The sequence below is a fragment of the Ursus maritimus genome, unplaced genomic scaffold (genome assembly GCF_017311325.1).
Source record: "Ursus maritimus isolate PB19 unplaced genomic scaffold, ASM1731132v1 scaffold_20, whole genome shotgun sequence".
Classification (NCBI taxonomy): Eukaryota; Metazoa; Chordata; class Mammalia; order Carnivora; family Ursidae; genus Ursus; species Ursus maritimus.
Window position 1 is genome coordinate 2,840,340 of NW_024424453.1, and position 13,614 is coordinate 2,853,953.

Below are 13,614 nucleotides of genomic sequence, written 5' to 3' on the forward strand. Positions count from 1 at the left end.
TTCAAATGTTTACAGCATTTTTAATGTTATTTAAAGTTTTAATTATTTGCATTATGTTTTAAAAGTATACACAGATACCTTAGATTGTTTATCAACTTATTTTGTATTTTTATTTTCGCATTCAGTTACTTATTATCTCAATATTGTGTGTGTTGTGCTTGTAATGACCTAAGGATGCAACTTTTGTGTGCTTTGAATGTCTGTGTGAATGTGATTAACAAATGATGCACCAATTAATTCTATATGATTAACTCATCCATGTTTTCCTCCCTGTTTTGATGTCAATGCAATCATTATCATACATGTGACAGTATTTCAGAATTCTTCATTTTTTCTATTTGACTGCCTTCCCTTACACCAGTATGTCTTTTAAATATTGCTATATTCATAGTCTTATCTAATGTCACTGTGGATCGACCCTGCTTCAGCCAGTGGTCCATTAATCTTGTGTTTTGTTGTTGTTGTTGTTTTGTTTGTTTTTAGTTTTTAGGCTACCATTGCATAAATATTATTTTTCTACCTTACTATATACACTTCATAAGTGTTTTGTCAAATTACAAATAAAACCATTTTGAGCAAATACATAAATTTCATTGTAACTAACACCTTTAAAATTAAGAATATGTAATTGCCATAATAAAAATAAGATACATAACTTTGTTATGTGATTTGTACTAGAGATTATACAAATAAAATAAAAGGCTGTGAACACTGCTTAATGGAAAAATTTAACTTAGAGTTGTCTTTGTTGAGCCCATACATAAAGACTTCATAGATAACAAAACAAACATTTTAATAAGAATAGGGATAGAGGGTAAGATAGTGATTGAGGATTAAATAGGAACAAATACTAAAAACACACACATTCACACACATTCACACACACACATATTTCCTATTCTCAATTTTAGTGACCAATTTACCTATGTCTGATAATCTCTGAAAATAAGTCTCAATGTCCACAGATAACATAAATATATTATATACGACACATGCAAGTTTGTAACATAAGAATGTATGCATATATACTGGAATATGTAATAGGAGTACGTAAGTAGGCATGTACACGTGTGTATGAGAATATACACACATGCATATATACACACACACATATATAAACACATATGCACATTTTAGAGAGAGAATGAGAGAGAGAGAGAGAGAGAGAGAATTTTTTCTTAGATGAGGATAAATGAGTAATGAGAAAGACTTCCTTTCAGGACATTGCTCATTATTATTTATGCAACTCATGTAGTGTTTATGGTATAAAAATGTGCAATGTCTCCAATTTTGTATATGAGTATAATATTGATCAAAAGAGGAAAAAAAAGTAAGTAATTCTGAGCTCCTACTCCAATTCTTATAATCATCAGTTGGCTTTTTTAGATCCCTGCCATTTTATAGTTTCCAGAACAAGCTGGAGAAATATGCTCAGAATTACCTTCTGTTTTTAAATTCTTCAATGTAACAAGGCATATATTTTAGCATTATAGAGGATGCACAAAAAATTATTGAGTTCTGAATCTGACATCAGACTATCTGGCATGGGCAAGTTACTTAAGCTCTTCCTGACTTTTTTCCCCATTTGTAAAGTTAGGGTTATAAAAACTAGCCTTTATAATAAAATTACAATTCTAGACCCTGAAAAGGATGAAAACCAATTTTATTTTTGTAATATATATCAACAACCTCAAAGGGAAAAATAGAGAACATTCTTAACCTCTTTTTTTCCTTCCAATCTGACAATGTTCTATAATTTTATGAAATAATACATATTTTTTCAATAAATAGGAGGATGAACTCAAATGATTTATGTTGTCATATTTAGCTATTTGTTGTAGGATATACTAAGAAAATAAGAATATTAAATTACTCAAAAATTTTGTAACTGGAACCATGGTAAAAGAAAAAAAAAGTTTAAAGTTGTGCCACAATTAGTATATTTTTATCTTAAATATTTTTGCTGAAATTTCACATAAAATCAATGTAGAGAATCTGTCCTCCCCCCCAAGTCGTCCAGCAAATTGATTTCATCCAAATAAGCGACTGGTGTGAGAATGAAATGATTTTTCCTATGCATTTCCATTCTTTTTCTTTTCTCTTTTCATTTTTTTTTTAAAGATTTTATCTATTTATTTGTCAGAGAAAGAGAGCACAAACAGGGGAACTGGAAGGCAGGGGGAGAAGCAGACTCCTTGCTGAGCAGGGAGTGTGATGTGACACTCGATCCCAGGACCCTGGGATCACAACCCGAGCCAAAGGCAGACGCTTAACCAACCGAGCCACCCAGGCGTCCCTCCCAGTAATTTTCTATTTGCAGCCACAATATCTCTCCTACTGAAACTATATGTAATATAAGTATTTATTCAGTCTGCACATATTCTGAAGTGTTATGTGTACTTTACGTAGATTTTTGAAAAATTAAAGTTCTCTGTTTCTGCCATAAAAATCAATAATAAAGTAGAAATAAAAATAACAATAAATTAATAGGTATAAAATAACACTTGAATTTGCCTATTTTGAACAGTAAAATTACTAATACTTTCTTGTTAAGATAACCATTATATACAACATTCAATGTTAGTAACATTAAACATGTAATATCTTCTTTTGAAAAGGAGGTTTCTATAAAATAGGAATATTTTATTTCAGGAAAATTGTAGACTTAAAGAAATCAGAACACTACAATGTTTAAAAACATAAAGTTTGGGGAACCTCGGTGACTCAGTCAGTTAAGCTTTGACCTCTTGGTTTTGGCTCAGGTCATGATCTTAGGGTCCTGGGATCAAGCCCCATGTTGGGCTCTGCGCTCAGCACAGAGTCTGCTGCTCCCTCTCCCTCCCCCTCGGCTCGTGCATGTGCTCTCTCTCTCAAATAAATAAATAAAATCTTTAAAAAGAAATAAAGTTCAAGTAAAAGAAAATAAGTAATCATTAAACTATATATCAGAAGCAAGATAAGAATGTAAATGAGACAGTAACAGAAAAAAAAAGCAAGCAAAACAAAATACTATGGAAAGATGAACTCAAAAGTGAATAAAATAGCTGTTTCAAAGTCAAGAGAAGGATGAAACACATAGGATAAGAAACTGCATAATAAAATAGCTTGTAGTAGCCATTCAGTACTGTATGACTGACAAAATGACAATCAAACACATCTAAAAGTCTCAATCAATTTGTTAATTGTAATGTTAGCATCCTTTGGGGAAAGCAGATGTATCATCATTTATGCTTGGTGACACTGTAAAAAGATTGCATCATTGATTAAGAAAATGATGTCAAGAGAAGAATCAGATGAGCCTGTTACCATTAGACTTTACTCCAAATCTGAATATTGAGATTTTTTCTTTTATTTTTTTCGATACTACCCTTTTGATAAGACCTTCACCTGCAACCGAGATCTAAGATAACTTTATATGAAGTATGTTTCTGCTATACTTAAAGGAAAACACTAAAAACTTAGGAGTGGAATTTTCTACTTTTCATTTAAGGGATGCCAAGAAATCTTGGTGACAAAAATGAGGTATTCACAAACTAGGTATTGTCTTTTCCACTTGAAAGCATGAGATTTTTTAATACATTCACACAATTTTAAAAGAATCAATATTCACATATTGTTAAAAATTAAACAGTTACCCAGATTTTAAGAAAGAAGTCAAGGAGATGGAAGAGACTGAAGAATGGAAAGTCTAAGGCAGAAGGAAACAGGATGCAGAGGGGAAGGAATTCCAGCCTTACAAGTCAGTATTAGAATGGGAGATGTAACTCTGTAAAGATAAAAATCGATATAAAAATATGCTTCTGCTTCTTGAGGACTTCTGATTTTTCATGGCCAGCGATGTGGAAATAGAAAAGACTAAAAGATATTCATGAAAGGCACAAATAAGTATTTTTCCGCATTGACCTACAGTTTTCTCCCAGTATTGACTTTCATTTCTAAAATTCTCATTATGAGTGCACAGTGAGTCCAATTAGACGTGTGCTTAACGTTCTAGGATCATCGTACAACCGCTGGCACTAAAAAGTGAGGAGAAATGAAATAAGCAAGAATTAAAGGTGGGCATGTCTGAGCTAGATGTGGAGACAGATATACTGGTTTGGTTACCTAGAGCCCTAGTCTGCATGGCCTTTGACTAAATCATGTAGGTAAATACTTGGTGGAAATTACAGTTTACTACCTTATAACTGCTTTCATTCATCCAGAAGTTCTTATTTATTCTGGGATGTAGTCTGTCAAATTCCAACCTGTCTGATAAGAATAAGAATAAAAACAAAAACAAAACTTAACTGATTCAGAAACCAAGAATGTCTTATAGCAACAATGATAGAAGCAGAAAGTTTAAGCTTGAGGTTTGGGTTGGAATGTATAACTACATTTAACTACTACATGGAGCTAATTTATCTAGAGTAAATAATATTATTTTAAATAATCCTAAGGGAAATATAATAATATTTAATATTTTCTACAAAAATGTGAATTAAGAAATACTGAAAATAAAAATGAATAAATCTGTAGCATGTATACTGTTAGTATAGGTTGCTAGTGAGTCACCAGTACTAGAAACCAAGACTCTCTTATGATTTTTAAAAGCAATAATTAATTTAATCCTCACACCATCCTGTAATCTTGTTACTTCTATCACATAGATAATTAAATTAAGCTATAAAGATTGAGAAGTTAAATGCTGTAACTACCCCTTTTATAAAAATTAAAATTGGTTGAATGAGTTTTAATTAGCATAATTTTTTGTTTTCTGTTTTTTTTATGGATTTGGGAGAGTATTTTTCAGGATTTAGGAGAGTTTCTAAATCTTTTTGTAGATACTAGGAAGTGAGCAAACAGTAGTTATTTGTTATCTTTTAAGGGCAGGTATAATAATATACCCTATCTATACTATATATGTGATATGCTAGACTTTGCAGTGTGTTTTTGCATATTACATACATAATAATCTATGAAAATGATAATACAGGAGAATTAGGGAAAAGATGATACAACTCCATTTATTCCAGCCCTAATGATTGAGGTCTTGGAGTCAGGAAAATAGTTATCATTAGGAAGGACAGTCAGCAATCATCTCATGGGGTAGGACTACCCTTGATCTCGCTCTTTGGAGCACTTTCTATCTCGACCTAAGCAAGAGGAATCTCACAACCTCAGAAGATTCACATATTTAATGAGCTGATGATGAAAGATCATTCTTTTTGGTGAGTTTTGAGCAGATTTGAAAATTAAGTGTGAGTGTTTGCTGCATGCTTTATGCCTAATATATGTTTTCATGTAATCTTCAAAGTAAATCCTAAGAATAGTTGTCCACATTTTTCAGTTAAGGAAACTGAGGCCTAGGGAAATGATATCATTGCTTAAAATATTGAATTGGAAAGTCAGTTTTTGAATTTGAGCCTCTGTGACTCCAAAAGTTATGGTATTTTTCACTGTATTATGATGTACATTCAGCAAGGAGTTAACTGAAACAAAGGCTAAAAAATGTTATTAATTGTGAAGCAACTTCTGTTGTTACTGGTGATAATCATCGGATTTAATCTATTTTTCCAATTCTTATATTTATAGTTGAACAATTTTTTAGCTTTACTAGAATTCCAGTTCTAGAAAATATTTGAGAATAATAAGCTGGAAACTACTACTTGTAATGACATAAGATATTAATATTTATAGGCTTTCCCCCTATAACTCACCACCAGTGTTGCTTAATGAACAATAGAGAAATTGGATGAGTGCATCCAAGATTCAAATGATATCCATTTTTCTACGGTGGGATCTCTAAAGAACTCCAAGTCACTGTAACTCTATATCACTACTGCATACCAGGCAAAGAAGTTCCAAATTAGCACAGCCAATGCATCACAAATGTGCCTTCAGGTCACCTTCTTCCACCATGATAGCAGTAGGAATCAGGGTGACACTGCCACAGACAGAGAATGCTTAGAAAAAAGTGTTTCATTCTCAGAATCCCTGTTCTTCATCGTGATACACAGTCTAGCAAACCAAGCTGCTTCCAGCCTCTCACTCTCTCTCCTTCTTTTGTTTTTGTTTTTGTTTCTGTTTTTACTCCAGTGATGCCCTATGAGATATAAAACTTATATCTCTCTATATAATCATATCCCTAGGAAACTCATTATTTACTCTCTCGGATAAAAGTGACAGCAATACCAGTTTGCTTCAGAGACTTGGACCCAAGGTTAGACACTGGTAATCTCAAGCAATTATCTGTGACATTTGAGAGATTATAAATTGGGGACTTCAGTGATTCAGAGTGATAAAAATTATAAAATTTAATTATGTGAAATATATATATTATGTTCAGTCTTAAAGCTGGAACAGTCCTGGGTCAACCTGGATGACTGGTCACCCTATTACTGATTAGAAATTATTAACAAAGCCTTTTTTTGCGGGGATCTGAGATGATGACAGATACATCATTTTCTGTGCTTATAACATTTATAAATATTAATTGTCCCATGTTGATTTGCCGGTCCTATAGGAATGATCTTCTTAGCATCTTAGAGCAGACTGGGCTTTTAAATACTGTTGTAGCTAGCATTCACACAAGGTTCCAAAGACTTCCAACTTTAGTGGGACTCTGATACCTAGGGAAGTTTCTTGTACTGCTCACTGCACATTTATTTTACAGTTGTGATAGAAATATGGAGGTCAGTTAACTTCTTGCAGCATCCTGTCCCATCTCCACTAATCTTAGGAAACTCACTGAAACTACTTTTCATGTGATGCTAATAATAAATAATAACTTTTCTGAACTTATGTGTTGGCATGTTATTCATTTCCACAAATACAATATTTAAGAATAGTTTTCATCTAGTTTGTTATTAATACCAATTTAAACATGATTTATCTCTTCCTCACCCAAAATTATAAGGAAACAATACAAATCAAAGCCAAAAGTTAAAAAGGCAAACTGATTAAACCAATGTCGAATAGCCAACCAAAGAAACCCAGTTTCCCCACACTGCTCCTTCACAGCTCCACCCCACTTCTTTATAATTTCCTCTCTTAGGCTTTCTTAGCCCAGATTCTTAAGAGAATTATCAATGTTACTTTGCAATTGATCTTTTAACCAATAAAATGCAGGGTTTTGTCTTTTTTTGGGGGGAGGGGCCTTACTACAATTTCTGCTATTTCTGTCTCAAAGCAGTGAGATTTTTCTTTTGTCGTCAAATTCAGTGGACACCTTGAATTTAAAGGAATAAAGGAAAACAGATAACATCAAATTGCAGTAAACTGCAAGAACTACTTTCATGAGAAATGCAATTGATACAAAACTATTATTTAAGATGAAATCTATCAGTCATTAAAGAAAAAAATCTCATAGGTCCAGCTATAGTAAAATAAAAGGTAACACTCATTCCAAGGCACTCAAATTTGGAAACATATAAGGAAGATTTATGCTGAAATGACAAGCAGTCTGAAGGCAAAATACAATGTATCTGAAGAGTAAAGCTTAGTGAAGTATATTTTCTAGTTTTTAAAAAATAATTAGAATATAAACAACCAATGAGTAAGACTGCTTTGGAAATCTGCCTTGTTAGGAATTCCTAAATCTTCTTGAAAGCACTTCTTGAGAAGCAACTGAGATAGTCCTAAAAAAAACAGAGATTAATATCACTTGCAAAGATTGCTTTGCAGAATGTTTAAAGAGTCGCAAAGATTTGGGTAAAAATAGAATTAAGGGACCAACTTCAAAATTAGAGACTTTTAGCATTTTCCAAAACTGGATAATTTCGGGTTGCAGATTAGAAAAAGAGAACAGAAATTCAAACTAAGAAAATTCTAGTTCTGAAGGTAAGAGCCACAGTACTTTAAAAGTAATCATTTGTCCCTAGATATAGTAAAGAGGCAGTGTCTCCAAATGTTTTCAGTGTTTCAATAAAATGATATAAAATTCACTCCTTAAAATGAATAGAAGAAACATATCCGCAAATCATTAAAAATATCCATACATATTAGATTGAAGAATAAAGTACTGCTTATTTGTCAGTCTTTCTTTTGCAACAAACGACAAGGTTGACATTTCATTCTTTGAGGAAAGTTAACCATTTCCTATGATTATGAGTAATAATACACCTATTGCCCTCAGTTAATGCCTGCTGAATTACAGAAAGGCAAACGTGATGTACTGTTTCTGCTTCATATGCGCACATGCACACATACCTTGCCAGTTGTCATGAAAACGCTGGCGTGATCCCAGATACTGCAGTAGATGCAATAATAGCCCCCTCAAATGTTTCTCACCAAATCCTTACAACCCTAACATGTTACTTTGCATACCAAAAGGGATTTTGCAAATGTGACTAATTTAAGGATTATGGGGAGATTATCCTCCAAAATCCCCCCCCCCCAAATCATCTGAGTGGGCCCACTGTGATCACAATGGTCTTTATTAAAAAAACACAAAAAAAGAAAAAACACAAAAACCAAAACAAGATTGTCAGACTCAGAAAAAGGAGATATGACAAAGGAAGTAAAGGTTGGAATGATGGACTTTGAAGTTGGAGGAGGGGGCCATGAGCCAAGGAATATGAGCAATTTCTGAAACTGAAATTTCCACTGGATCCTCTAGAAAGAATGCAGCCCAGACAACATCTTGATTTTAGCCCTAAAAGACTCATCTTTGATTTCTGACCTTAAGATCTGTAAGATAATAAATTTGTGCTATTTTAAGCCACTAAATTTGTGATAATTAGAGCAGAAATAGGAAGCTAATACAAATATATTTTTTAAATGGTGCTATTGAAAAACAGATACAAATAAAAGTTTTAAATAGAACTATACAGTTCCTTTTGAGAAAGTTTTCTAGTTTCCACTCTTGATAATATCACTGGCTAAAGGAAGATGTTTCTTACATTTTTCCCATATCAACTCTTACATAAAATGTGAACAACATGAATTTTATTGATAACTTGTACCTAAAATCCATGTTATAAAACTAGTTTAAAAATAGCAATAAAATTGGGATTAATATATTATCTTCATAAACATCAATGTTTTCTTGTTTAAATGTTTAGATTCAAAATATATTTGAAGGATTTTGTACACAGGAAAATACAATATGTAAGATCACTTATATTCCTGGGGCGCCTGGGTGGCACAGCGGTTAAGCGTCTGCCTTCGGCTCAGGGCGTGATCCCGGCGTTATGGGATCGAGCCCCACATCAGGCTCTTCCGCTATGAGCCTGCTTCTTCCTCTCCCACTCCCCCTGCTTGTGTTCCCTCTCTCGCTGGCTGTCTCTATCTCTGTCGAATAAATAAATAAAATCTTTAAAAAAAAAAAAGATCACTTATATTCCTGTCATCATAGGACTAGGCAAATGCCAATGATAACCTAACTTTTTTTAACAAAATGAGAGAAAATAAAACCCTAGACTCTTTAAAAGAAATTTCATTACAGATATTGTTGATTGTGTGTGTGCTGCCTTGAGATTTGGTATTGAGAATTGATGATTACCTGGTTAGGTCTTAATTCATATTAAGAAAATGGACTCTATTGTTCGTCAGATGGCTTCAAACCTATCCACTATGTTCACAGGAATGAATGCAATTTATGTGCTGGCAAAGCCTCACACTTAATACCCAGAGAAGAAAACGATGGCATGAAATATGCATATGCTATTCAGTAGACAGTTCCAATTATAATCTATTGACTATAGTAACAGTGAGTTTCTGAAATGAGAAGTCTACTCAGAGTAATACTTGGCTATAAATATTCATTGAAATTTCCACAACAGATTATTTATCTCAGTTGCTGCCACTACACTGGCATTAAAAATTAGAACAATTCTGGGTCTGGTGATAAGAATTTTCTGGAAAGTGTTATTAGGTTGCATTCTCTTTATTCATAGAAATTGATTTTTTATATACTGATCAGAAGCAAAATAAAGCAGGTTTAAAATTTGAGGATCTCAACTCTAACTCCTTTTAAAAGTAATGTCCTCTATTTACTGGTCTTAAAATACGATTTGACCAAGTTCTTCAGGCCTACCTATTCCACGATCTTGTCATCCTTTTTTCTCAAGTCACCATCTCAGGCACATTTGATTTAACATTTTCTGTGTTAAGTAAATTTAAACTTTCCCAATTTTGAACCTTCCAAATACTACATATATAAAATATTTTCCATCCTGACTAGAGTATCACAAATCTCTCCAAGTCAGTTTTAGACATGAATATTAAAGAGATTTTGAAATATCATTTCCCTCAGATATTTCACAAATCTCAGAAAGCTGTTTTAGATCAAATAGACTCATCTACCACCCTGCATAACCTGCATGTGGATTTATTCTATTTCCTCTCATCTATGTCTTTAAGGAAAATAAAATTATCTGGCAAAATACTTTAGATTTTATTTGACATATAAAATGAGTCACTACTACTTGGGACAATATATACATATATAATAAAATAAATTATCTTTCTGTAAGTATATGATCGTAAAGAATAGCATTTGATTAAAATTTATGTTGCATATCTACAAGGGGTTTGATAAAACAGGTGAATCTGAACATAGGTAATATAAGAATGGAGAAGGGGAACTGGTAAGACCCAGGGATACGACATGGGCAGCCAAAAGAGCAGCAGAGGAGATAGATAGATTGATAAGCCCAAAGTTTGTCAGAGGGACACTATATTTAGAATTACCACCTAAGGAAAATTAAAACATTAATTCAAAAAGATATATGCACTTCTATGTGTATTGAAGCATTATTTACAATAGCCAAGCTATGGAAGTAATCTATCCACAGATGACTGGATAAGGAAGATGTGGTATATACACACGGAATGTTACTCAGCCATGAAAAAGAATGAAATCTTGCCATTTGCAACAACATGGATGGAGCTAGAGCATATTATACTTGGTGAAATAAATCAGACGGAAAAAGACAAATACCGTATGATTTCACTTATATGTGGAATCTAAAAAAAATGAAACAAATGAACAAACAACAATAACAAAGAGAAAAAGACTCATAAATACAGTAGACAAACTAGTGGCTGTCAGAGAAGACAGCAGGCAGATAGGTGAAACAGGTTAAGGCGAGTAAGAGGTACACACTTTCAGTTATAAAATAAGTCAGGGAGATGCCAAGTACTACATGGGGACTATAGTCAATAATATTGTAATAAATTTGATGACACATGGTAACCACATGGTAAGAATTTGCAATGTATATAATTGTCAAATCACTTTGTTATACTCCTGAAACTAATAACAGATTATATGTCAATTACGTTCAGTTAAAAAATTGCTAAGAAAAGTTTGCTAAGAATGACCTAGGGAATATTTCAAAATATAACAAACTGGTATGTTCTCCACACATTGCAGGACAAATGCTATTTAGGGGCATGGGTTGCACTCATATAAAGACTAAAGAATTCCAGGTAAAATATAACAGGCATTCATTAAATAGGCATCTGGGATCTCAAAAAAGGAGATGTCTTACTGGAGGTTTGGTAAGCACTTGGTAGGCAAAGGCCAGGAATGATATTGTTTAAGCTACGTACAGGACAGTTAAGAAAACTGTAAATTTGTCCCCTCCATTTATAATCTTGAACCCATTTGGAAAGACTGACTGAAAAAAATGGATCTGTCCTAGAGTGTGGATTATAGAGTACATTGGTGAAATGAATGTGTCAAGAAATATATAGCCTGATTTGGTAAGATTAAAAATGTACATGCCCCTATGACTTAACACTTACACTCTTAGATACATACCTTAGAGAAACTCTTGCATATGGGAACAAAGAGATGATACAAATATGCAAAAAAAAAAAAAAAAAAAAGTCCATATCAACATCATTTATATTGGAGGAAAACCAGAAATAACCTAAATGCCCCTCAACAGGGGTATAAATAAACAACCTGTGGTGTGTTCAAAAACTGGAATCCTCATGGGGCACCTGGGTGGCTTAGTCATTAAGCATCTGCCTTCAGCTCAGGTCATGATTCCAGGGTTCTGGGATCGAACCCCGTGTCGGGCTCCCTGCTCAGCGGGAAGCCTGCTTCTCCCTCTCCTGCTCCCCCTGCTTGTGTTCCCTCTCTCACTGCCTCTCTCTCTGTCAAATACATAAATAAAATCTTAAAAAAACAAAACAAAACAAAACTGCAATCCTCAGGAAAAATGAAAATGAATACATTATAGCTATATACATTAACATAAATAAGTTACATAAATAGAAGGGAGAGTTAAAATCATAGAACATATGTAAAGTTTTAAAAAGTTTAAAAATTGTATATGCTGTTTAAGACATAAATATGTTTTAAAATGTAGATAAATAATAAACACCCAATTCATGATAAGAATGCTTCTTGGGAGGGGTGTGCAAGGATAAACCAGCAAGAAGACAAGCGCAGTGGACATTAACAGTAACTGTAGTATTTGATTGTATTTTATTTTCTAAGACTTTGATTTCCCCATCCTAGATTCCCCACCTTCGATGTCCAAGTTAAATTCAACAAGGTTCGAAAAATCCCTTCTTCTAGGCTAGTTTAAAACTCCATCTCCGTCACTGTAATCATCACTTCTTCCAAGGTCTGGAGCAGAATCTGTTGCAAAGACTACAAGTCTTCAGACAAACTGACACCCCCACCACCCGTCCAACCTTACTTTCAATCACTCGCTTGTTCACTCAGGTCTGATGTGTAGGCCTCATATATGTTCCTCAAATCTACCAGGGAAGCCCCTGCTGAAGTAACTTTGTACCTGATGTTCTCTCTAGAAACATCTGGTCCTAGAGTTATATGCATGACTCCTACCTCACCTTCTTCAAGTACTTGGCTTAAGTGTTATCTTAGAGAAGCTTTCTTTTACCAATCTGCGAAAAAGCCAATTCCCCACATCCATCCTCCTTATCACTCTTTATTCTTTTAACTTTTTTCTTCACCAGACTTATCATCTCACACACTACAGAGCTTACTGATTGCTTTATTGTTCCCAGGCCTTGAAGACAAAACAAAATTTTTGTGCATTTTTCTTAGTGTTATAACGCATGGTAGGTACTTGGTATATATTTTAAGTGAAACAAAGGGCTTCTGTCCTATCTCTCATGCAATTATTCCTTTTTTTAGACATTTTAGTCTCTTCTTATACCTCACCTTCTATTCCGCCCCCTTGAAACCCAATAAACTTAATCATTAAAATAAAACTTCCTATAGTCTTGAAAACTTCTACATTTGTCCTAAATGCACAACTTTCTACTGAGAAAAAGTAGTAGAAAATGACCTGCTATCTCCTTGCAATGAGGAAAAATAAAATACTGAGGGGGAAAAAAGTCTTCAATGAACTATATTTTTATATTACAGCAACATATAAAGGGCCATAATTGGTTACCGTTATGCTCTTAGTCTTTAAAATTTGTATCGTTTTTGCTCATTTTCCTTAAAAAATAGAGTTGAAATTATTTTTCCAGTAATCACCATGAATTTTGAAAATACGTAGACACAGCATTGTTATCTTGCCTTTGTGCACAAAAGAACGTATTTTCGAGTGGGATCAGGGACCTGAATTTGGCCTTATTAGCTCAGTGGTATAAACAACTTAGCTGATTTCTCATATAAAATTATTTTAAGCTGTCTGAACTACT